Source organism: Pieris brassicae, chromosome 7, assembly GCF_905147105.1.
Source record: "Pieris brassicae chromosome 7, ilPieBrab1.1, whole genome shotgun sequence".
Classification (NCBI taxonomy): Eukaryota; Metazoa; Arthropoda; class Insecta; order Lepidoptera; family Pieridae; genus Pieris; species Pieris brassicae.
In genome coordinates, this window is record NC_059671.1 from 3,088,689 (window position 1) to 3,112,143 (window position 23,455).

At 32.5% G+C, this 23,455-nt stretch overlaps 1 protein-coding gene across 4 annotated transcripts in view; it reads right to left on the reverse strand.

Moving 5' to 3' along the window:
* LOC123711848 (CD151 antigen) overlaps window positions 1-23,455 on the reverse strand; it is a 167,360-nt gene that overhangs the window by 9,614 nt on the left and 134,291 nt on the right. For 3 of the 4 annotated variants that reach the window (XM_045664686.1, XM_045664685.1, XM_045664683.1), the window contains one exon: window positions 23,084-23,112. The gene's annotated coding sequence lies outside the window, so the exon portion shown is untranslated. Of the gene's footprint in view, window positions 1-155; window positions 276-23,083; window positions 23,113-23,455 lie in introns of those variants that run through there. The other variant, XM_045664682.1, reaches the window with a different exon arrangement.

The following is a 23,455-nucleotide window of genomic DNA, read 5'->3' on the forward strand; positions in this document are numbered from 1 at the left end:
AGTAATAAATGGATATTAAAATCTTGTTTTGAGATGGTAATCAATGACGTCAGATTAAGTGAGAATGAAAGTGAAAAACATATTCTACTTGAACACTACACATAAACCACTGAGTTTATTATAAATTAAAATATAATAAAATCGTTTTTACTTACTTTGTTCACAAAAAACAATCAAAAAGTCGAAATGTCGAAAAAATCCTCAGAGACATTTGTGATATGATGACAAATTGACAATTTGACTCACCCGAAGAATTTGTTATCTTTTCTCATGGAAATTCGTTGAACGTGGCAACAACCACAATAATGAGTATTTTTATTGGAGAATATTGTTAAAATAGCCAATAGGAAAACAGGATATCATAATTGAGCGAATGGTACAGCGCTGATGTTATTCACGCGATATTGACATTTAAATTACAGACTACAAAACTCCTTCAATTTACTCATTAAGCAATGTATTAACAAATTATGTCGCGGAGTACGACTTAGTTAATGGTTGTATAAATAATAATAAAAGTTTCAATAATAATCATTTTCATAAAATAGGAAAAACCAAGAAGGCATTGCCAGTTTACGTTATCCTTATTATTCTTGAAGCTCAAGTTGTTACGGCAGTAGCCGCTAGATGTCACTTAAATTAATACAAAACATTTATATAGAAAATTATGTTTTTAATTTTATGCAGATAGGTAGTTTTACATAAGTTAAGTTACTTAAAAAATTGTTAATTTTGAACATATATATATAGCATAAAAACAATATTACTCATATTTAATATTTCATTTCGGTGCTGAACCCTTATATAATAATAAAAAGCCAATCCTACAAAAAAAACATGCCTTTGTTTTAATTCCTACCTTAATATTCCACTGGAATTAAATGTTTTATCATTTTTCCTGCGGCATACCGAATTCCCTCTCATTAGTTGGAAAAGAGGAAAAAATAATCGTCCTCTTGCATTAATAGTTAATTTAATTTATAGTAATTGTGGGATTTTTATTGCAACAGGTTTTTTTCCCTACATTCATTTACTCTTTGATTTACACCGGTATTGTTATATTTTACTGTTATCAGTCGTGTCTAAGTTTCCTCTTGTAGACTCTTTCAAATATGTATATTATGTATTTTTTAATTCTTCGCATACGTAATGCTTCGAAGTTTGGAATATTAAGAGAAATATCTACACATATACATCTTTCTTAGATTTTTTTAGTTTGACGATACAAGTGCGAGTTTAACAACTTGCGTAAAATTTGTTATAAGATTTTACATTAAACGGATTATGAAATTAATTTAGGCCTTAACTAAATTGAATTGGCCACTCGCGTTGCGAATTAATAAACGTAACTAATGAGTGTACAAAATAAATAAAAGTGACAAACATGCCTTAATTTAACTAAATATACATGTATTAGATATATTGTAGTTTATCTAATGTTATTACGAATATTATTATGAATAATAATAAGTAATATCTCCGATTAGGAATGAAAAATGTGTTTTTGCATAATTTTTATTTAAGACAAGCACTTCATGTCAACTGAATAATATTAAAATTATACTTTCAGCAGGAATGGAACAAATATATTCTGTAAGACATGTGGTCAGGAAGAATAAATAGATTTTTAGTCAAGAATGTGGCCAGTTTAAAATAATTTTATTAAGATAACCACAAAAGGTTTTATCTGTTAGAATTTGAAACATTGTTTAGAGCTTTTTAGGTAGTTTTTCATACGTATTAAAATGTATTTTTAATAAAGTAGTTATTGTTTTATTTACTTTCACTTGCCATTTTAAATAAATATTATGGTGTAACAGTAGTTGTATTAGTTTAGTTGAATTACAGAGTTCCACGAGTCTTTACTAAGTGCAGTTTGACTTAGTTACGTTTTCCTTTGATGTTATCAGGCATCCAACCCTTTATAGCAGTGAGATTGCCAGACTTTCCATCCAATAGATACTGTAAAGTTCTACTATGAACGTGTTAGATTTAGTAAATAATTATGTTTACGGGAAATAAACGCAATTTTTTTCGTCAGCTTAGTACCGTAGGTTCGGATTGTGTTAAGATATTATAAATTATGTATTTTCCTTTATTTAACTATAAAAATTATTGCAGAATAGTGGTTATATTTGTCATAGTGAGCGCTCCACATTGTGATCATTGAATTCCCATAATTTGAAATTAGAATATTGGATTTTTATGCCTAACCTTAATGGTTAGCAAACAGTAATGCTAGAATCAAGAACGAGTTATATTTAAAACAGGGCTACTATGTTCTTTAGCTGGCCATGGACAAGCTTGCCTCAACGCTTCACTATATCCAAGTAATCTCAACGAAGAAAGCGCATACGATCTTGAAATTCTGGAAGATTTGGAGATGACTATGACCGATAATGAGGATGATGTCAATGACTTGAGAATTTTCGAAGACGACAAAGAAGAAGAAAATAACTAGCTGCCATTTACAATTTTATTATAATTAAAATTAACAAAAAATCTTCTAATATTTGAACTCACATTTCAATAAATGTATAATATGCTTTATTTAATGATAAATAAATATGTATATGTATAAAATATATACCCTTACTGTCTTTTTAACTAATTTTTTTTTTATAGAACCGGGGGAAACGTGTAGGAGGCTCACCTGATGTTACGTGATATCGCCGTCCATTGACACTGTCAATGCCAGAGGGCTCGCGAGTGCGTTGCCGGCCTTTTAAGAATTGGAACGCTCTTTTCTTGGGGGTGATAATAAAATATAACTAAAATATAAATTTCACAATTACTAATATACTATAGATAAATACAAATAATCAAGTCACTTATTTTAACATAAATAATTAATAATTAGTACATAAATAATGGGCGTTGTTTAATAATATTATATTATATTTATTAAATAATTAACTTCATACAACGTACTGATAACCACAACTCATGCTTGACCTTGCATTACGTCATAATATATCACTATACCCGCGAAATCTTCGCGGTCTACCGCAAAAGCGGTTAATCGTATGAAAAAAAGGTTTTTTTGACAATTAAACCCATTTCATACATCATTTACTTAAGAATGTAAACTATTTTATTTCTAGCGGAGGGTATGGAAATACGCTATCTATGCTCATAATACAATAAATACTTAATCTGTGTAAAAAGGTGATATTTAATAATCGCTGTCAAGCTATGACATATACAGCGATAATGCCGAGTCACGGTCTTGATTACCCCCATTGTTTTCATCTCATGTTTAGTGATAAAACAATAGATGGGAAATTGAATCAATCATATCCTGCCACAATATATTTCGAAAGCAACATATTGCATGAGTGTGACAAGGGACGACCTTGCATGCTTCGCATCAGCTGGATCCTAGAAGTATTGAATGAAAGAGTCCATTAACGAATCGGGACGACACGGTAGTTTACACGTTACGGAATGCATACGGCATATCTCGATACGACTTGTTGCAGCTTATAATAATAGGCTAAACTGACTAGAGCTGGTAGAAGCAAGAAGTCGTGTGGATCGGCAGAAGATCCGCCAGCCTAAGTTAAGGGCCTATCTGGTCGCCAAACTCCAAAAAAGTACATTGATTCTTTCCATGTTTTTGTCATCGTATCTTGAAGTAGGGCGAATGGAATAACTTATTAGGTCTGGGCTTTATATTTCGGTTTCTGTTCCGTGATGCAGCTTTCTGACGCTTCCACTTCTTGGGTTTAAGGCATGTTGGTTACCTCCATGTTTTCCTTTACAAAATATTAAATACACACACGTACATAAAGTCACACACTGAAACCTCTATGCGAAAACTGCTCTTGAATCTCTTTATACGTTTATGTAATAATTACTAACGTTGTCGTCGTCTGTGTCACGCATTTGTATGAAAACTCTTAGCTTTGCGTATCTATGGGCTTAAGACGAGAATTAAACATATCTCAAGTCTAGAAAAGCTCAAGTGATAATGTAGTGTGAACTCAGTTTTCGCACTTAGAGGCCCATTTAGGCCCACGCATTCCAGGAGTACGTGGGTAACTGATGCCACTGCGGAGACAATGGCTCGTAGCTGTCCCTATAATTATTTTGAGATCAATGAATATGGTTTTCTGTTTATAACACAGTTCTTTAAAGATTTTTGATGTTAAAGATAGACTGCAGTAGAAAGTGAAAAGAAATAATTTAAATATTAAAAGAACAAGGCAAAACAAATCATTCTAAATTTTTAATACTCATCGTAAATTTAATAACATTCGTTTTCCGTAATACCGTTTATCAATTCTAAAACGTCCTAAATACATAAAATAATTACTTAAATATTGCATTGGAGGCTTCATTGTAAGGCTTGAATCTGATAATGACATGTTTTTAGCGCCCTTTATTAACTTACCGTGGGAGTATCAAAATATCAACGAAGCCAAGATGAATTATTTGCTTAGATGTTCACAAAATTTTCAACCCTTGTGTATTTTACTCTGTGGCTTATGTTTGCGGAGTCTAATTAAATTGCGGGTCTCCATTAAACGTTAAGGTAGCCGAATTGCAAACAGAGTTTGGTGAGTTATCCTTTAAATATACTTTTGTATGACAATATATCCGGTTTTGTGTTAGAAGAAAAGAGGATTGTCGGAGGTTTATCGAATACTCTTTAAACAGACATAATTCTGGAAGCATTACTAAATACAACCGTTTTTCGTATTCTGTAGACTTTATATGTTAATGTTAAATAAATAAACCAAGGATTTAACGTTTTGGAAAAGTAGTATAAATAATATATTAAAAAATGTAAATTACACGCAAAGTTTTAAATTGAGTAGTCGCACATGCCATAATAAAACATCCATATATTACACTCGCAGTGATTTTTCCCGATATTTACTGTAAACAACGAAAACTATTACGTCTAAGCAAACAACTTTGTCGCGAAAATGTTACGGTTTTTATTCTCCGGTTTCTTCGATATGTGTACAAATTGATATTGACTCGAGAAAAACGATATTTCGAGATGATAGCGAATGTTACCATATACTTATATCGATTGGGCAAACCGATTTTTAATATTGAGAGTAAGGAACGTCTCTATAGCTATGCTGGTTTCCTCGGGAGGAGCATGAGAAAAATCCATAGGTCCCTGCGATTCGAATTGAAGAATTTTGAATCAAATGTGTACTACATTTTAACACTACAGCTATAACGATTCATCTTATAATATACGGTGATCCTGGGAGAATAATATTTTCGTAGAAGAAAACTAATATCATTTTAACTGAAGACGATTAACTAAGTTCAAAGAGAACTTAGTAAGAAAACTTTGAAATGAGTTTGTTTTTAATAAAGTACTTATTTTATTTATATAGTAAGCAGATATATATCATAAACTGGGATTAGACATTGCTACCGAAAACCTCCCAAGTATCAAAGTTGTTTTTCAAGGTGCTAAAATTTTATAGCTAAGATTATGTTGGAGAAGCGGGCTCAGATAACATTTTATAACGGAATACCTGAAGATTTTCCGAGCTTATAATCAGTATGAAATATCAGGATTAAGTTATTCTGAAGGAAAAACACTTGATAGAAATCTACCAATCAGGAATTATAAGATCCAACCTGCTTCCAAACATCAAGCTGGAATTAATATATTTGTATATTATACTTTATATTTTGAAGTTCTACATCTTTTGGCGAGTTAGGGAAATATGATGAGAGTAAAATTTTACGATGCGCGTGCTCACAGTCTCAAAATAAAGTTTATTGAAATAGATAATGGGTTATAATAAAACTGTCTATGTATTAAACATTTTTTTTCTATTGTTAGTGTCGATTTTTCTACAAACGTAGAATAAGGCAGATTTCTACCTTGTTACGATAAAGAATTATAACTTCTAACGCGTGTACACGTTTTTTAAATATATATGGTATACTTATATACTATCTCTCCCTTTATCATTATATATATGTATATATATAATTCGGATGGACAGATTTGAATGAATTTTTAGTATTAAATTTTGAGGCGCCCTGAGGTTAGATTCATAAATCGACCCGACAGATGGCGCTGCAGTCGGTATCTAGGTAATTAAATAAACAGCTGGTATATATATAAATAATCTGTACCTGTGTTCGTAATTAAACTACTGTTTAGTAGTTTAATGGTTGGACAGATTTCGATGTATTTTTTTGTGTTTTCAAGTGGAGTCAAGAATGATTTAAATTTTTAGATTTTTTTGTATGTAAGACGTGTGTACGGGATACAGTCTGTCCAGTGCCGGAGCAAGAGTAGCAAATGCTATGGGCGCTAATTTGGTGGCCCCGCGTTCCAACGCACCCCTAACCATAACAAAACATCACTTCACTTAAAAATCTAAAACTCGATTTAGTCACGTTTAATCCTAAAAATAAGTAGGTATTTTACAAACTTTTTACCGTAATATTTAATTATAATTGATATATTTTGACTAGCATCTATACTACAACTATAGGTAGTTGCGGCAAGATTTTTAAATTTTTATAAGAAGGTCTCAATCATCTTACTTTGTTGAATATAGATTATGATTTGATTAGAGAATAAAAGAAAGGCTATATTGGAAGTGTTACTGTGCCGATATTAAATCTAGAAAAAAATATTTGCAATGGTTACAACCATGTTTGTTAAGTAATACTCTACACTTGAGAACCTAAAGCAAACCAAGGGCCACTTGAAATAAAAGAAGACAGTCCTCGCGCTGGCTTATTCTAGCACTGCGTCTGTTGAATCCACTTGTACTGTATATTTTCTATATCTAATACCTAGGTAACACTGAAAATGTTTAGAAAATAAAAAACGGCTTGATGTAGAATGTTGCCCATACTTTTATTGTTTTTCGAAGTAATCTCCGTTCCTCTCTACACATCGTCGCATTCGATGGAACCACTGAGAAAAGCAGTGGGCCCATTCTTCCTTAGGGGGCTTTTCTATCGCATTTTCGTACGTTTTCACTGCATCTTTAGTGCTTGTCTTTTATCTTTAGTTCTTGGGTATAAATGAAAGTCACAGGGTGCCAGGTCAAGACTGTATGGCGAATGACTCATTATCTCGACACCTGCCTTAGTCAAATATTCACCTGTCCATGCGAAGGTGTTTCTGGTCCTAAAGTATCCTGACGCCTAAATGTTCGTGTAATATTTTATGAACTTATGACTTATACCAATGCCTAAGCTTGCCCATATCTGCCGGTAGGTCACTCTCTTGTCTTCATATATCGTCGCACAGCACTGATGTTATCCTCAGTAGGCGCTGTTAAAGGACATCTCTCACACGGATAATTATTTAGATTGCTACGTCCACGCTTAAACTCGTTAAACCAATTGTAAATAGTGGCACGAGATGGGGCTTCATTAAGAAATGCTCCATCTAGCCTATCATAGCTTTGTTGTGGTCATAACTTTCATTGTGTCATAATAAGTCATTGACCGAAAACTTTCTCGCGTTAGGTTAATTTTCACGCGTAACAAGAGTTTTACATTTGCCGCCAATTCACAAAAGCAAATGAATGCAATATACTATATAAGGTTACCAAAGAGTACTAAAATTGTTATTCAAAAAAGTTTTCATTAGCAATGTTTCTAACTGGCCCGTTTTAAACATTTTCAGTGTTATCCACGTACATAGCAAGCCTAACTTATTTATCTTGAAATACCCCTAGTAGTTTTTGAGTTTATCGCAAACTAAACCACTACATACAGACAAACATATGCGGCCGAGGAATTTTTATATAATAAATAAGTTCAACATATTCTGTCACTGACTTTACAACTCAATCATATTGTTACGAGCTAGGGGATCGGATAGAAAATGCCGTAGATTTCTTCAAAGGTTTATTTCTAGAAAAATTAATGAGGAATTTATGGGTACAAATTAATCGCAGAGATGCACTAATTACACACACAAAACAATCACTTATTACTTCACTTACGCACACTTTACTTACTTTATCACTTGTAATCACTTTATTCGCACTTTAACGCTTCGGTGTTTCTCTCTTGTTATCGCTTTCAAAACTAAAGGTCACTAGTCGCGTTTCGGCTCGCTTATATATCCCTGGGAATAATTCTAAACAATATTCGAGAACTCTCTAGGCGGGCTTGCTACTGAGTAGCGATTGCACAATTCTAGAACGTCCGCACTCTTTGTCTCTTTCGCACGTTGCTCTGTCCTTGTCGTACGGCATTCTAGAGTGCTCAGTCTAGTTTCGAGAAAGTTCTGATCTAATCTCTCTCTCTCTCGTATCATTTCGTCCTTGTCTCACACCCAGAAAGTTTGGTCTAGAATATTCCTTCATCAAAGGGGTATACCTAGGCCTGAAAACGCCTGAAAACGGGTCTCCTGAAAACTGCACCACTCGACTACACATGTTCTGAAACCGACTGAAAAAAGGTTTCAGCTTCCTGAAAACTAGGGTAACATTATGGAAATTACAATTTTCTAATATGTAATTGACCCTCTCCTGAAACGGTCAGAAATCATATTACAGCCTGCTGAAAAGTTCTCTAACTAGTGGAAAAAATCTAGAAACATTGCAGTCGACCCGTCTTCGTGCAATATCATTAAATCAACGTTTGTTAAAAAATGTTTTCATTCGACCGTTTTTTCACTCACTTTGCCAATCCAACTACAACTAATAAGTCTTTTTATTTTAAGATCCCACAAATTTCTTTATAGTACAGATAAAATAATGTTTATTATATTTAAACCAAATTCCACAGTTAACGTAGTTCAAAGATTCTTAGTCGATATTTACATGAGAAATGCAATAGAGATTGGAATCTCTACTAATAAAGGAGTGCAATAAGGAATTTACTTCATATCAACGATCTGGGATATCACAGAACCTACTACGTCAAATAGATACTAGCGAGTAATGGCGACCTCTAGCCAATGTTTTCAAAATTTTGCGGAATGTGTCAGCGACAATTGAGTTTCCACACTGTGCCTGATATAGTCTGTCGAATATTTGTCTCTAAGGCAAGCCAGTTTCCTCACGATGTTGTCCTTTACCGTTCGAGCGAATGTTGAATGTGCCTAAGAAAGAAAGTCCATTTGTGTATAGCTGGGGATCGAACTTACGACCTCAGGGATGAAAGTCGCCTTTGAACCCAATGCTGTTCGCCTAGCGCCAATACAAGCGAAAGTCATACCTAGAAGTTGTCCATTTTATGCTTTGCAGTAATCTTTGTTATTAAATACAGTGTATAATTAATATTGTTGAGGAATTATTGTATACAAGGGTTTAATCTTTGATAAATTAACTGTGGTTTAATATAACATAATGCGCGAAGCGATGTTCGGTGACAATGATAAATTGTGTATTGAAATAAAGCGCTAAGTAACCAAACAATATATCGCTAAATTTTTTATGAATATATATTTACTTTATAGTAATTAAAATATATTATGTATTTTATTGTGGTTAAATCTATTTGACATTGTTAGTTACTGGCGCCAATTATATGGCGTAAACATAGACATTTCATTGTCTTTGGCACAAGTTAAATGTCACTCGCGAAAATTTTTTATCTAATGTTTTTAGTATTATACGTAGATTATTTTCGCTATACACAAGATGCTGCCATATATAATAAATCAAATACTCAAACAAGGTTTAATTCTCGTAATATTTTAAGTTTTTCTTTAAATGCTTTAATGTTCGTCTACCCAATATTCCCAATAGTTCCAAGACCTTGAATGTAATATTTTCGAAGTATATATACAAAAGGATGAAAGCCAATATCTAGCCTAGAATCTATCCTAGAATTATATAATTATTTAGGACCTGGCTGGTGTTGCAGGGACCTTTATGATTCACTTGAGTTCAAAGGCATAGCGTCAAAACTGTTTTGGTGAAAATGACTGTAAGCCGATATTAATAGTGTATATATAATATATTTGTTTTAAGATGCATTTATTATTAAAAAATATCTTTTTAACATAAAATTAAAATAATACTGATAACATAAATTAATGTACTAATACATTAATTATTATATATAATATAGCCGAATTAAACATTATGACAATTGTACCGATATATTTAAAAAATGTTACATTAATAAAATTTTATCATCTAGTAAGCTTTGTTTTTTATATACTTCTATACAAAATGAACTTATAATAACTTCTCTAATAAATACATAATGTTATCATGTCATCATTCTTTGAATAGAAAATAGAAAATTTTCTTCGTGAATGTAAAGTAGCACTTATCTGGGGTTTAGTAGAGTTTCTCGAATTGTTCTGTGTAGTCAGTCCATCGGTAAAACACGCGACCTTTAACATCGAGGTCAACGTTGAAACTATGCACTGAGATTTTTCTATGTTCTGCTCATATAAGCAAACTATATAATATATAACTACTATGTATATAAGCTTGCCGCAACAGCATGTCTAGAACTCAAAAATCTATGGTGCGGCTCAGAAAGCTAAGCTGTTCTCAGACCTCAGAAGTATGGTCGCTAGACTTTTCGCTGATGAGTGGATAACTAATGGTAATCGATGAAACTGAAGCCTATTTTGAGCCTAAAGACAAATTGTATCGAAAAATAAACATTAAATTTAATAATTAAAAAAAAGTATTTTTCTATGTTAGCGAACTTTTTAGCCCACCTAATACTTGGTTACTCAAGGTAGACAAACATCCGAGGCCACGGCCAAATATTTTAGCAAATATCAACTTAGTTAAATAGGTTTTGCTACCGAGAATTTAAACGATCTTCGTAGAAGCAATATGTAGTTCGCAAAGGCATGAAACTGTTGAAACGTATAATCGTGGTGAAAATTTAGTGGATGAATAATAAACGATGCCAGCTATTGTGTGAACGGAAGCTACAGAAGTGAAATATTAACGCAGAAAGTGAAAATGTGGAACAAAATAATGAAAAGGTTAAATTACTTGTAGATTGTCAAGATTGAAATGTTAATTCGCGTTTTTTTAAGTTAACGTAAGATGCACTGACCATGTTATGTCTGCTAGAGTTACACAATGCTGATAGAGTTACTCAATGCTGATAGAGTTACCCAAAAATATGTCTTTGACTTATATCGAATCCAAATATTTATTAATGTTAAAAATTTATAGTTTCTGCCATAAAACGGACGAGGAGAATTGATTATAGTTTTTTTTGAGACAAGTGGGAGGCCTTTAGCCGAAGCTGTAGCAACCGGAAATTGAATTAAATCGAAATCTCCGAGCCCGAGATAAGATGTATAATTTGCTATTACAAATAGTAGATTCAACGTCCGGATTTGAGGTATCGGAAATAGCTGTCAATTGGTGTCAATGACAATGTTGCAAACAATAGTCTCTCAGCTGTTTACCTGGCTGGTAGTTCTAGAAAGAATGTATAATGATGTGATTAATGAATCACTAAATATACCACAAATAAAACATGTATAATATTTAAATAAATGAGACACTTGAATACGTATACGTTACGATGTTCAAGAGAGACAAATGCGATGAAAGATTTGTGTATGTGTGGTCATCAGCCTCGTGTGGCTGAGACTCTTTTGGATCTAAAGCATACTTTCCTCACCGCACGCCCGTTAAATGCGCACATATATGTAGAATTTGATGTATGACGCACAATTTACAGGCCCGAAGACAATTTTTTATAAACTGTTTCACATCGTAGGTACAATATCGGTACTACGGCGATATATGATTTATAGCAAAGCTTACATGATATTGTAGTGCGCTATCGAGCGTTGTGACAGACACATGGACATTGTAATGCATGTCGATGCCTCCTAGAGTCGTGTGAACGCTCCATTTAACACGAGTGCCTTACAATGCTTCATCAATATGAAGCACTCTATATAATCTATAGTCTATGTTTCATCATATAACGAATAAGCCATTATTTCTATGAGTATCTGTTGTCAAGTGTCATCTGTCAACGTGACATATTAATTTCTTTAAATATTCGTTTGGATTAGAACTTTGGTTTCTTGGTCCTTCTATTTAAACTAGATTTTGCGTTCATTTTACGCAGGATGGTAATAGGTTTCTTCTAGGCCTGTATCGTTCTTCGTCTACAGCTTAAAATAATCACAATTAATTCTTTTAAGAGATGAAATAAAGACAAGATCTGTGTAACATCATTTTTTGTATGAATAATTTTTAACATTGATTAAGACTAGATTATACCTCAAGAACTTTTATTAAAAACTTCGCTTACGCGGCATTTAGCCGCGCGGCAATTAATAGTCAGAAACGGATTCAGGTAAAAAAACGCCTTTCCCGGTGAAGGCGTTTTTTACCTGGATCTTTACTTCGCACATCCCTAACTCCAGTGAGCTTCCGTCCTGCCCTTACAGGCCATTGACCCCGCGACGGCCCAAGCCGAGGTCCGAGTCTTGCAGAAGACCTTGCGCTTGTCGCGGGAAAACCGCCCATTCGGTGCTACACTTGCCAAAACAGCCCGAGCTGAGCTGAGATGTAAAGGCACTTCGAGCAGTCTTACTAACAGCAAGATTCCATTTATAAAAACCTTTGTAAGCTCATAATCCCTTATACAATAATCCACTGGCATAACGTTAAAATTATTGCCATAATACAAAAAAAAAAATGCATAAGCCAATTCAAACTGGGAAAATTAATTTTTGTTTGTATAATCGGGTTTCAATATAAAATTTGCATAAATTAATAAATTTATGGACGTGAATTCACCGCTGTAGACAAAATAGAATTATTAATAAAAGGAAAATTGTGACGTGTTTAATTAATATTAATTCTATTCATGTGTATATAAAATGAACTGCAATTTTAGAATTCACATTTAAATTTATTTCAACTTTCTAGGACTACAAAAAATTTGAAGCGGTTTTTAAAAAGACATTTATATGTTGAAATAACGTTATTATACGTACAATATTATAAACATATATTGATATACGAGTTGTGTTTCTTCAAAACATCAGTACCGTTATTGCTACGTTATTCCTTTCTTTTTGTTTATTGTAACTTATGTAAGTAAAACAAATATATGCCAAAAACCAATACAAAAACAACAAATCATAACCTGAGATGTTTCACTATCACGTAATTAATAAAACAATTAATACCTAGTTACTACTAAAGCTGTTACACATATACGAATATCTTTGCCAAGATTCACGATAAAACAATAATTGTTTCAATAAATAAATCATTTATTTGCAAAAAAGTAGTAAATTTAGATCGGTCACTTATAAAAATCCGCACAATCAGCCATATAAAAATAGACATGCAAATATTATATTAATATTCATAATATCATATTCAGGTCTGATTGAACATTAATATTGTCTTATTAATAAGTTAAGTAAGTTTATAATTGTTGTCAAACTTACAAAAACAAGGAACCTTGCTTCAAAAATTTAATCACAACTTGAAAGCATTACACGACAGTGATCTGTAACTTCTAGGAAACAGTTTGATAATTTAATATAAATTAATAATTTTTTTGAATACATCGTGGTGCAACTTTCAGCCATATAAAAATAGGCATTTGGGTGTGTACAGCAATTTAAATCGTTACGAAACTTATCTACCCCTTTTAATAAATTCTCTGAGCGATTTGAGTGAAGTTCACAAGTACATATTATATATAGCAGTGACATGTGATTTGCACAGACCTAATTCCACTTTGAATTCAACTTAACATGCTCATACGGTTTCCCAAACTTGATTCAATGATTTCCTTTGAATATGTTTCGCACGTTATAAGTTTAGAATCCGGAGTAAAATTTGTTAAGTAAATAAACAAATGATTTAGCTATTAAGAAAAACACTTTTTGAATGAATTAAAGCTATGTATTATTATTAACTTATAATTATTTACATATTGATTTAGCTTTAATATACCCTTGCGATAGGTTTATTAAACAATTAAGTGCGAAAAACTGACTCCATATATTGCTACATATCTTATCCCCACGAGATTGTGTGAAAGTATTGATTGAAAAATGTGAAGATTGTACAAAGTGAAAATGTAGTCTTAAAACCTTGCCGCAAGTTGAATAATTATCGATAATATTAGGTACTTAAGTAATCTAAAAATAAAGTCAAAGTTATACTCATCAAGTGTAGTATTGGCAAGCTCTTAAAATTTTAAAAATTTTCCCCTATTCTATATTTTAATGTTATCATTTTATTCATCTATTTGAAATTTTGATAACACAAGTCCAACTGTGCTAGTAATTGAATTAAAAGCTTTGTTAGCAAAATTAAGTATATTGTATGTTATTAAATGTATATCAAATATTTTAAAGCTTGGAAGGAATGCAAAATTCCAATTGATTCGGAAATATTTCAGTGTGCAGCTGGTTCCACATGATGGTGGGGCGCAAAAACTGCCTCAAAACGTTCAGTGGTGGAATGACGGACGTCGAGGTGATACGGGTTTTGTATTCGTCGTTTCAGACGCCTTGACGTCCGATGATAAAATTCAGCTACATTTATTAATCCAATCAAATATGTCCTCTGAACACTCTCCGCAGTAGAAGATGCGAGATTGCCTGCTCGTTTGTCTCCTATCTCTTAAAGAATTCTCAAACGAATTTCCATTTTGTGTCAATAACCACACAAAAACGAAAACTCACATTATTTTTACGCAGAAGAAACTCTATGAATAATTCAATAAAATCAATATTATTGTAAGTAGATATTCATAAAAATGAGTATACTTCTCAAGTACGAACGAGATGAGAATTGTCATTTTTTGGCATAATTCGATATTACTTTTCACGGTTCGTTCGTTCATGAATATCAATGAAAATCTCGGGTATTATAATATTTCACCAAGGGTATTAGTATCTCTATAAAGTTTAAGCTTATGAGAGAAATAATCAACCAGTGAGAATTTAAAGACAGACAACGCTAGGCCTAGGCTAAGGTCTAGGCTTCTATGTATCTATTATACAGAAGTCTGAAGCCTTATTTCTCCTTTTTCGAATTTTTACAAGGGCAGGTAGATATTTCCGTTTTATTCATATTACTCCCTCTATCACTGCACTCTCCACGGCGAATAAAGCCGAAACTTAGCGTTAGGTATGACTCGGGATGTCAAAGCCAATATGTTTTTGACACAACGGAGCCATACCAAACCTCAAGGCTGCACCGATCATCACAAATTGTGCATTAATGGTTAAGAATTGAGAATAGTATATATATATCGATTTTAGTTTTGTAGTCTGGAAGATTTAATCGCTTTTAATACTTGTTATAATGAAAACTTTTTTTATAATGAGATAATACGAATCCGTCTAAACTGGTAACAAATATAGTAATTTTTTCTACTAAATCACTCACCAAGGGGCACTACAAAGCCACGTAGCATCAATATTTATTGAGAATGCAATTGAAACCGCATACCATATAACATATTGTTTCAATTGGCTTCACGTAAGCTTCTAAGTTATTAGAATTGTTGCTCTGTAAAAATAACAAAAGACGGTCTATTTTGCGGAGAGTTTATTTCTGAAGTCTTTGTTGTTTATTGTACGTAGCGGTTTTTAAAGTTTAATTTAATTATTTCGTATTTATATACCTAGCTGATATAGATTATTAACCAAAAAAACAATTATACTAAAGATATAGCCAAAGATGAAATACATAATATTTAAACATTTATAAAAGTATAAATACAATAAAAAATATTGAATACATTTAACTAAGTAATATCGAATACGGCTATATGATGTGATGGTGTAAAAGTGAGTACATATACGGACTCGAAGGTGTATATCTGGGATATACTCATGATACAGGAGATTATGCACTATGGATATTCTTAATACTACTTTTAACCATATTCCGCGTTAGCTAAAACAAGTAAAGGCTCCAATATTGGTCGTTGTATGTCCGCGCTTAGTTAAGTTATTAGTATTAAGTAGTATTTGATTATATTTCTTTTTAAAAGTCAGAACTTAGTAAAAAATGTTGCCATCTACAACAACCACAAAACGAACGAATAGTATGTTAGAATAACGATTTAACAGCAAATAATTAGCGCAAATCTTTCGGAACCTATTTCCTGTTAACAAAAGGCATTGCTTTTGGTTTTGTTTTGGGTTTTAAAAGCCGATAGGAAAGTCTGAAGTTTCATAGGTTTATAATTTTTCAAGGAAAAATTTCCAAGTCGAACTTTCCAGTTCTATATTTACATTTTCAATGATATTTTTCGAGTAACGAGGTTTACCCGCAGCAAAAGCTGTCTTTCTTTGTGCTTTGAGGCGCCTTTCCTCGTCTCTTATTAAACCTTTGTAAAATGCGGTTGAAACCGGGTTCAAACGGATGCACCTACATTAGCTAATATGGGTTGGGCATGTAAAAGTCACAACTTCCAACTTTAATTTCAGATAAACGGTTCTCGGCTAAACTTCTTAGCACAATCGTGTGGCCACAATTGGATCGTATTGTTGTCGACAACCTTTGGTTTCAATAGGACGGAGCATCGGCTCACACATCTCGCCAAACAATCGTCTTATTGTACGAGAAATTTCAAGACCGCATAATTTTATGTGATGTAAATTGGCCCTCGAGATTGTGCGATTTAACACCTTTCTTGACTATTTGCTTTGGGGATTTTTGAAAGGAAAACTATATGAGAATGCTCCCCGGACAGTTCAAGACCTTAAGCGCAATATTCGGACTGAAAAAAATTTGATGTTCGGATGATAGCCTGTAAACGAAGCTGCGGTGGTCATATGAGCGATGTTATTTTTCCTACATAAGTATTCTGTGATCGGGGCAGCGACAATCAATATTGAGCGGGTCTTAGGTGACATCTTCGTGTGTTCTAGTCATCATTAAGCACTTTTCGTTCGTTCTGACTTAGGGAAGAGGCCTAAGTCTAGCAGTGGAGAACAGGTGGTTAACAGGCTGAAACTAACAGGTTCTTAATTGTGATTTAAATATAAATAATATATTTGAAAGAAAAATACTTTGAAATATTTGTTTTCCTACTATACCGCAATCAGGTACACCCTTCGAAATGTTGACAATTTGACAATTTTAAGATTGTAATTTGACGGTTTCACTTTGATAGATTACAATCTACCGAATAATAATACGTTAAATTGTAAAAATTACAATTTTTCGACAGTTCATAATCTCTCGAGATTATGAATTATCGAGATTACCACTCAATGGTAGTTACAATTTTACGGTGACATATATAAATTCTTCTACGATATTACAATTCAGAAACTATATGATCTCTATTATCAAGATTGATTTATCAATATGTTATCGTAAATTATTGCGTGAAATAACGTGAAAAAGTAATGGTACTTAATTATGTAAAATAATTATATGTTTATAATAATACATAACTTCAATCCGTTGAAAAAGTGTTTTCTTTAAGTAATTGTACTCTTAAATTGCTGATTAATTATACTATTAACTTCCTTATTTCAGATTATATCCATATGTAGTAGTATAAGGGCATGGAGAGGATGGAGAGACCAACGTTTTAAGATACTTAAAAAAGTTATATATATATGTTTAAGGTTTTCATAAGTTAAGTTCGTTTTAATCAACACATTCAGGATACCGTTGGTGCCATGCCTAACACAATGCATCAAGGATGACACCCTTTTCCGTATGATGGCATTAAACCCGTCGGCTCGAGTCTCAGTAAATAAACTTGACGCACTGACCTCGGCAAGCCTACTAGCATTTTATACGTGCTGTTATACTGAATACAAAGCATATTGATTACTAGAAAGCCGGGATCTTTCTAAGATTTATAATAGTATTGCCTATTTTTAACATAGCTTTTACACATTTAAAGAAAACATTTTTTTATTGGATTGAAGCTATGTATTATTATAGACTTATAATTATTTTACATAATTTTAAATTTCTCCCGACGTTTCGCGTACTTTACAGCGTGCGTGGTCACGGTGACTGAAGAAAGGTGTTGAATCCTCTATAGAGGACACCGTGAGTCATTTATGCAAAAACCCGTCATCTTTTAGTCGATATCAACTCCGGGGAAATAAATACAGATAATAAAACATTCTCTAAAGCTGTGATACTATTTAACATTCATCACCTTTTGTCTTCAGTCACCGTAACTACGCACGCAGTAAAGCACGCGAAACGTCGGGATACATTTAAAATTATGTAAAATAATTATAAGTTTATAATAATACATAGGTTCAATCGAGTAATAAAGTGTTTTCTTTAAAAGATTTATACTTCCCACACCATTTTTGACTCAAAACGGTAACGTTTACAAAGCGAAATAAACAGCGTTTGCCTTTTTCCTTTAATGACAAAACTAAGCCAGTAAGTGCCGGCTAGAATTGTAATTTAAATAATCTCCTATTTGCAATGCAATGTTCCTCCCACATTCTGTTCGGAGCGATTCAGATCAAGCGAGGACAAAAGCACATTTGATTTAGAACCCTTGCTTAACTGAAATCAGCGAAATACTTGTAAGGGTTTGGTACAGGAATAATTGTGGGCTACTTTTGGATAATGTTAAGTTAAAAACGTAAAATTTGTCTTGCAATATTAATTAATTACCTCAGGCCAGTATAATCTATACACACACATACAGAAACTTTAAATATTTGTCTCAATAGAGTAGTAGTTGTAATAATAATATATATATTGAAAGAAAACAATTTTTAACCGGATTTAAGCTATTTGTCAGTCACCGTGACCACGCACGCAGTAAAGCACGCGAAACGTCGGAAAAATTTAAATTTAAAATTATGTAAATAATTATAAGTTTATAATAATACAAATAGCTTAAAACCGGTAAAAATTAGTATTCTTTCAATCTGTAATAGCTATGTTAACCAAAGACAATACAATACATTTATTTCTAAGAATGTGGTACAACAATATTATGGTAGTACCTTAACTTCGCATATTCTACCACATATGCGTAGGACGGACCTTACTATCACATTACATTTTTTTAAGGTCCTTAGAGGTAAGATATATAATGCGGAAATGTTGGAGAGACTGGGGCTGCGTGTGCCAAATAACCACTCTTGGCGTGGTAAGCGATCGCAATTGCTGGCAGTGCCTCGAACTTACTCAGAGAAGCACCATTTACGCGTGTCTTGCGCACCCCAAATATTATTGCTTGTGAAACAGATGTTTTTATTTGCACACTGGCTGAATTCACAAGAACTGCATTATTTATAATTAGTTATAAAATGGTTTAGATTTTATGTTTTTAGTTTAGTTTTCTATTGTATAGTTACTGTAAAAATAGGAAATAAATAAATATTGCGAGACATAATGAATCATTATAGTCAGTAATTATATGATTTTGTCACTATATATATTGTGACATTACCAAATTAATATTAATTATAAACACTTAGTGAAATAGTTTTTATTAGATTGTTTTTATCAGAACGAACACATACACAAATGACTGTATCACAAGAATAATAATCGTGACCCACAATTCATAAAAACATAAAACGCGCGACATGAATACAAATGAAAAAGGTCAAATTTAGTTTTATATTTTAATTAATATCCATAAATGTATTTACGGTCGGATATAAACGAAATATTTGATTTTAAAGTTTTTAACTGCCTAACTTTTATTTAAGCTTTAAGAGCATCCCAGGTAGTATTTTCCTCCGGCAGTGCACCAATGTATATATGTGCGAATTTAACAATTTGCTCGAAAGGTGAAGAAAAACATCGTGAGGAAAGAGCACGTCAGGTTGATCACATGCCTATTAGATTGCCAAATGATCATGAAACAGATACAGAAATCTGAAGCCCAGACCTCAAAAGGTTGTAGCGCCACTGATTTATTTATTTTCTATCACAAAATAAAATAGTTAGTTGTATTCATAAAGAAATACCACTGTAAATACTGTACAAGTGAAACTATTGTCATACAAAGATACTAATGCCCAACAAAAGGTCGATGTAGGCTTTTAACTGACCCGTATGTCTTTGTGTTTGGGTATAGAACACAAAGCCGTGACATTGAAAACTTCGGCATGAGCTAGATCTTAGCCTACTTTCTCGCTTTTATTTTTACGTACGCTGTATTATTTTTATATGAGTAATGGCCATGCACTCTGCCTCTTTTATCGCATTTACCATGGAGTTTCATCCTTTTACCCAGGATTTGAAGCCGAGAACTTATGAAGTTGAAGACTACTCAAATTGGAAAGCCTGGTTTTCTTTTCATCATAGTTTTCCGGGCGATGATTCATGCGTAAAAACATTTTTTTTATAGAATAGGTAGCAAACGGGCACGAGGCTTAGCTGATATTATACCACCCGCCGCCCATGGACACTCAATGTCAGATGGCTCACGATTGCATTTCCGGCATTTTAAGAATTGGCACGGTCCTTGAAAGACCTTAAGTCGAATTGGGTCGGAAATACTTCAATAAGCAGGTATACTGGTGGCGCGGCAAAAAGTGAATTAAAAATCGCCCAGTTGTGAAAATTCCACAGTTGTGTGAATTTTGTATTGTGCTTGACGTCTGATGGTGAAACTATGCTGCAGGTATTCATCCGAACAACTTTTCTGAAAACTGTCCGTGGTAAATGTGGTAGAAGGCAGTGAAGCTAAACTTGCAGACATGAATGTGCTATGAAAAGTTTACTATTTTCAGAAATGTCGTACACGTTTAACATGACATTGACGTACTGTTATAAGAGTTTGTGGATTCAAGTTTTTAAAAAAAAACTTATTTTAATTATCTATATTTAATAACTTGAAATGACTAATACAAATACAAGATTTAAAACTCGTAATTAGGATTGAATAAAACAACCGTTCTGGATAAGATCTCTGAGCAGACTAACTGCTACCAAACTAATCGTATCTATCTCCTTTTACTTATGATGACATGACTGTCTTTAGTATTGTGTTAGCATTAAGGTTTACATCTTATGGGTATAACAGTACGACATAATTTCGTCCACAATCAAATGTTATCTCATAAAGAGATTGATAATAAAGCAATAATACATAAATTTCGCATATTCTCCTAATGGTGCTATTAACAGCCATTTAATTAATACCATACTATTAGTTAGCTTCCCTATGCGATGCGATTGTACGTTTTATGTTATATTTGAATAACTATAAAACAATTTTATACTGGTATATATTACGTCAAAAGGAAATTTTATTGTAATAAAATATCTGTATATGTTTTTTCGTGGATTCTCGCACTTCAAATAATATAATTTTAATTAGGGTTAAGTATAAAAACTGTTGGAAAACACCACTTTGGTAATTATTTGTAAAACATTATTACGCTATAGACCGTGTCAGCCTTTGTACTATCTACATCAAATAATTAATTCTTGTTTGTAGTAAATACACGGAAAACAAAAGAAGAAACAAACACTTACGGTACACTTGTGTAGGTATAATTACAGGTATTCTTAATTTATGGTTTGTGCCAAGGATCGTTCATCTAATATGTTCTAAGAAAAACATTGGTAAGAAAAAAAGCATATCGTCCCAAACCCGACATGTCTCATGGAAAGTGTCTTCGTCGTCGTCTCTCTTTATGAAGGGTTTATAAAGAAGTTTCAATCTTAATATATAATAATTGGACCTTGGAGTTCAAGTGCACAGGCGCTAATTAAAGATTAAAGTTGGCGCCTGGCAGATACCGGTGAACTCAGAGCTCTTGCTTTTCTCGCTCAACGAATAAGTATCGCAATACATCGAGGAAAAGCTGCCAGAACAAAATTTTTAAATTTGTTTTAGTTTTCTTATTGTTATTTTTAATTATATTTATTAGTAATAAAAGCTGTAGCTTAAAAATATTGTAAATACTGTATATTTGATTGTTATGATTACTAATAAACGTTATATTATAATACATTTCGCAATATTAAAACTCTGGAAATATTATAATTTCTGTATGGTCTCATATGAGAGCAAAATACGTTTTAAAAATGTATTTCACTTGAATTTTTAATAGGTTAGTGGAAGAATGGAATGTAATGAATGAAACGTACGCGGTGCAACTTTCATGCAATAATCCTTGAGTTCATGAATATTGTAACAACTCGTCGAGATGTAGGAGTGGTTCAATGTTTTCTAATAAAGTTCTTTTCAGGTGTTTCTAGGTAACTCAGACAGTGCTTCGGGCGATTGCACATAATAAGTGAGGTCAGGCTTTGATGTAAAATAGGTCCGAGTTTTTTTTACGTTTACTATAAACTTTCACTCTATTTAAATAGTGCGTATACGCTACAAAATGAGAAGTTTTTGAAATGAAATTTCTTTATCGGCGTTGGAAAAAAATTTACCGTCACATTTTTCCGTTACGCGCCATCTTTTTCTTGTCCCTACCATGGATGATTCGAAGATCTCTTCGAAATGATTTGAAGCCATTAATAATAAAAAATATATAATAACGATAACAATGATAGTAATAATTATATTAAAATTAATCAATCAAATTAAATGTCAATTAATCTTCGTAGTAATAAGGTAAAAAATCTATGATAATAAAAGCCTTTTGTTAAACTTAGTTTAACCAATTTCTGTAAAATTGCATATAGTACATCATTTTTAAAAATAAAGAAGTTTCACTTCTTACGTGCGAACACTATTACACGCACACATGTTGTTTGTGTGTGTATGTTTGTTTACCAAATATAATCTTGTACTCAACTCCGTTAAAGTATTGCTTTACCTAAATTCTAATCAGTAATCTCAAAGACAGAAGGTTTAAAAAGAAAAAATATCTAAGCACCTACAACGCACTTATTTCGCGAATGAATCAATGAACAATAAGGTAAGCGTTAATAGTTTTGAAAAATAAAATGAAATTAATTAAAAAGCGTTTAGTGTAAATAGTCCGAATGGGTGTAATTGTGCATACGTACAAAAACAAACGATCAGAGTTACAGTGGTAATAATTTTGCTAGAAGAATTTGGTAAACCGCTGCTCTAAAAATAAAGTATTCAGAGAGTCAAAGCGAAAATCATCAAGGTTTATTGTTTTAAATATGTCATCCACTGAATAATAGTAATATATATATATATAAGATGTATATAATAAAAGATGTAATTGTTTCTTACTACTTACAAAAGAGTTGGTCTTCCCGTTATGATTATCTGTAAACAAATGAAAAATATTAAATAATTGCCATAGAAAACATATAATTGGGAAAAGTTTGTTTATTGATTTGGTCATTTATTGAATGTTCGATTATTAAATTATCCAAAAAGTCCAGCTACATTTGAATAGTTAAACTGCATCCAGACAAATTAAATAACTCGCTTCATTCATGCATACATGCACTTGAAAGATTTATCAGTTGAAGTATCTTCAATAAATTTTCGTCCAAAAAATGTTACGATCCATTTCCATTATTTACCGGACGAGTGCAGGAAAATTCGTGAGTTGAACAATTGTTCACGAGCACAATTCAGATCTGTTTAGAAGCGAAAGCCGAAC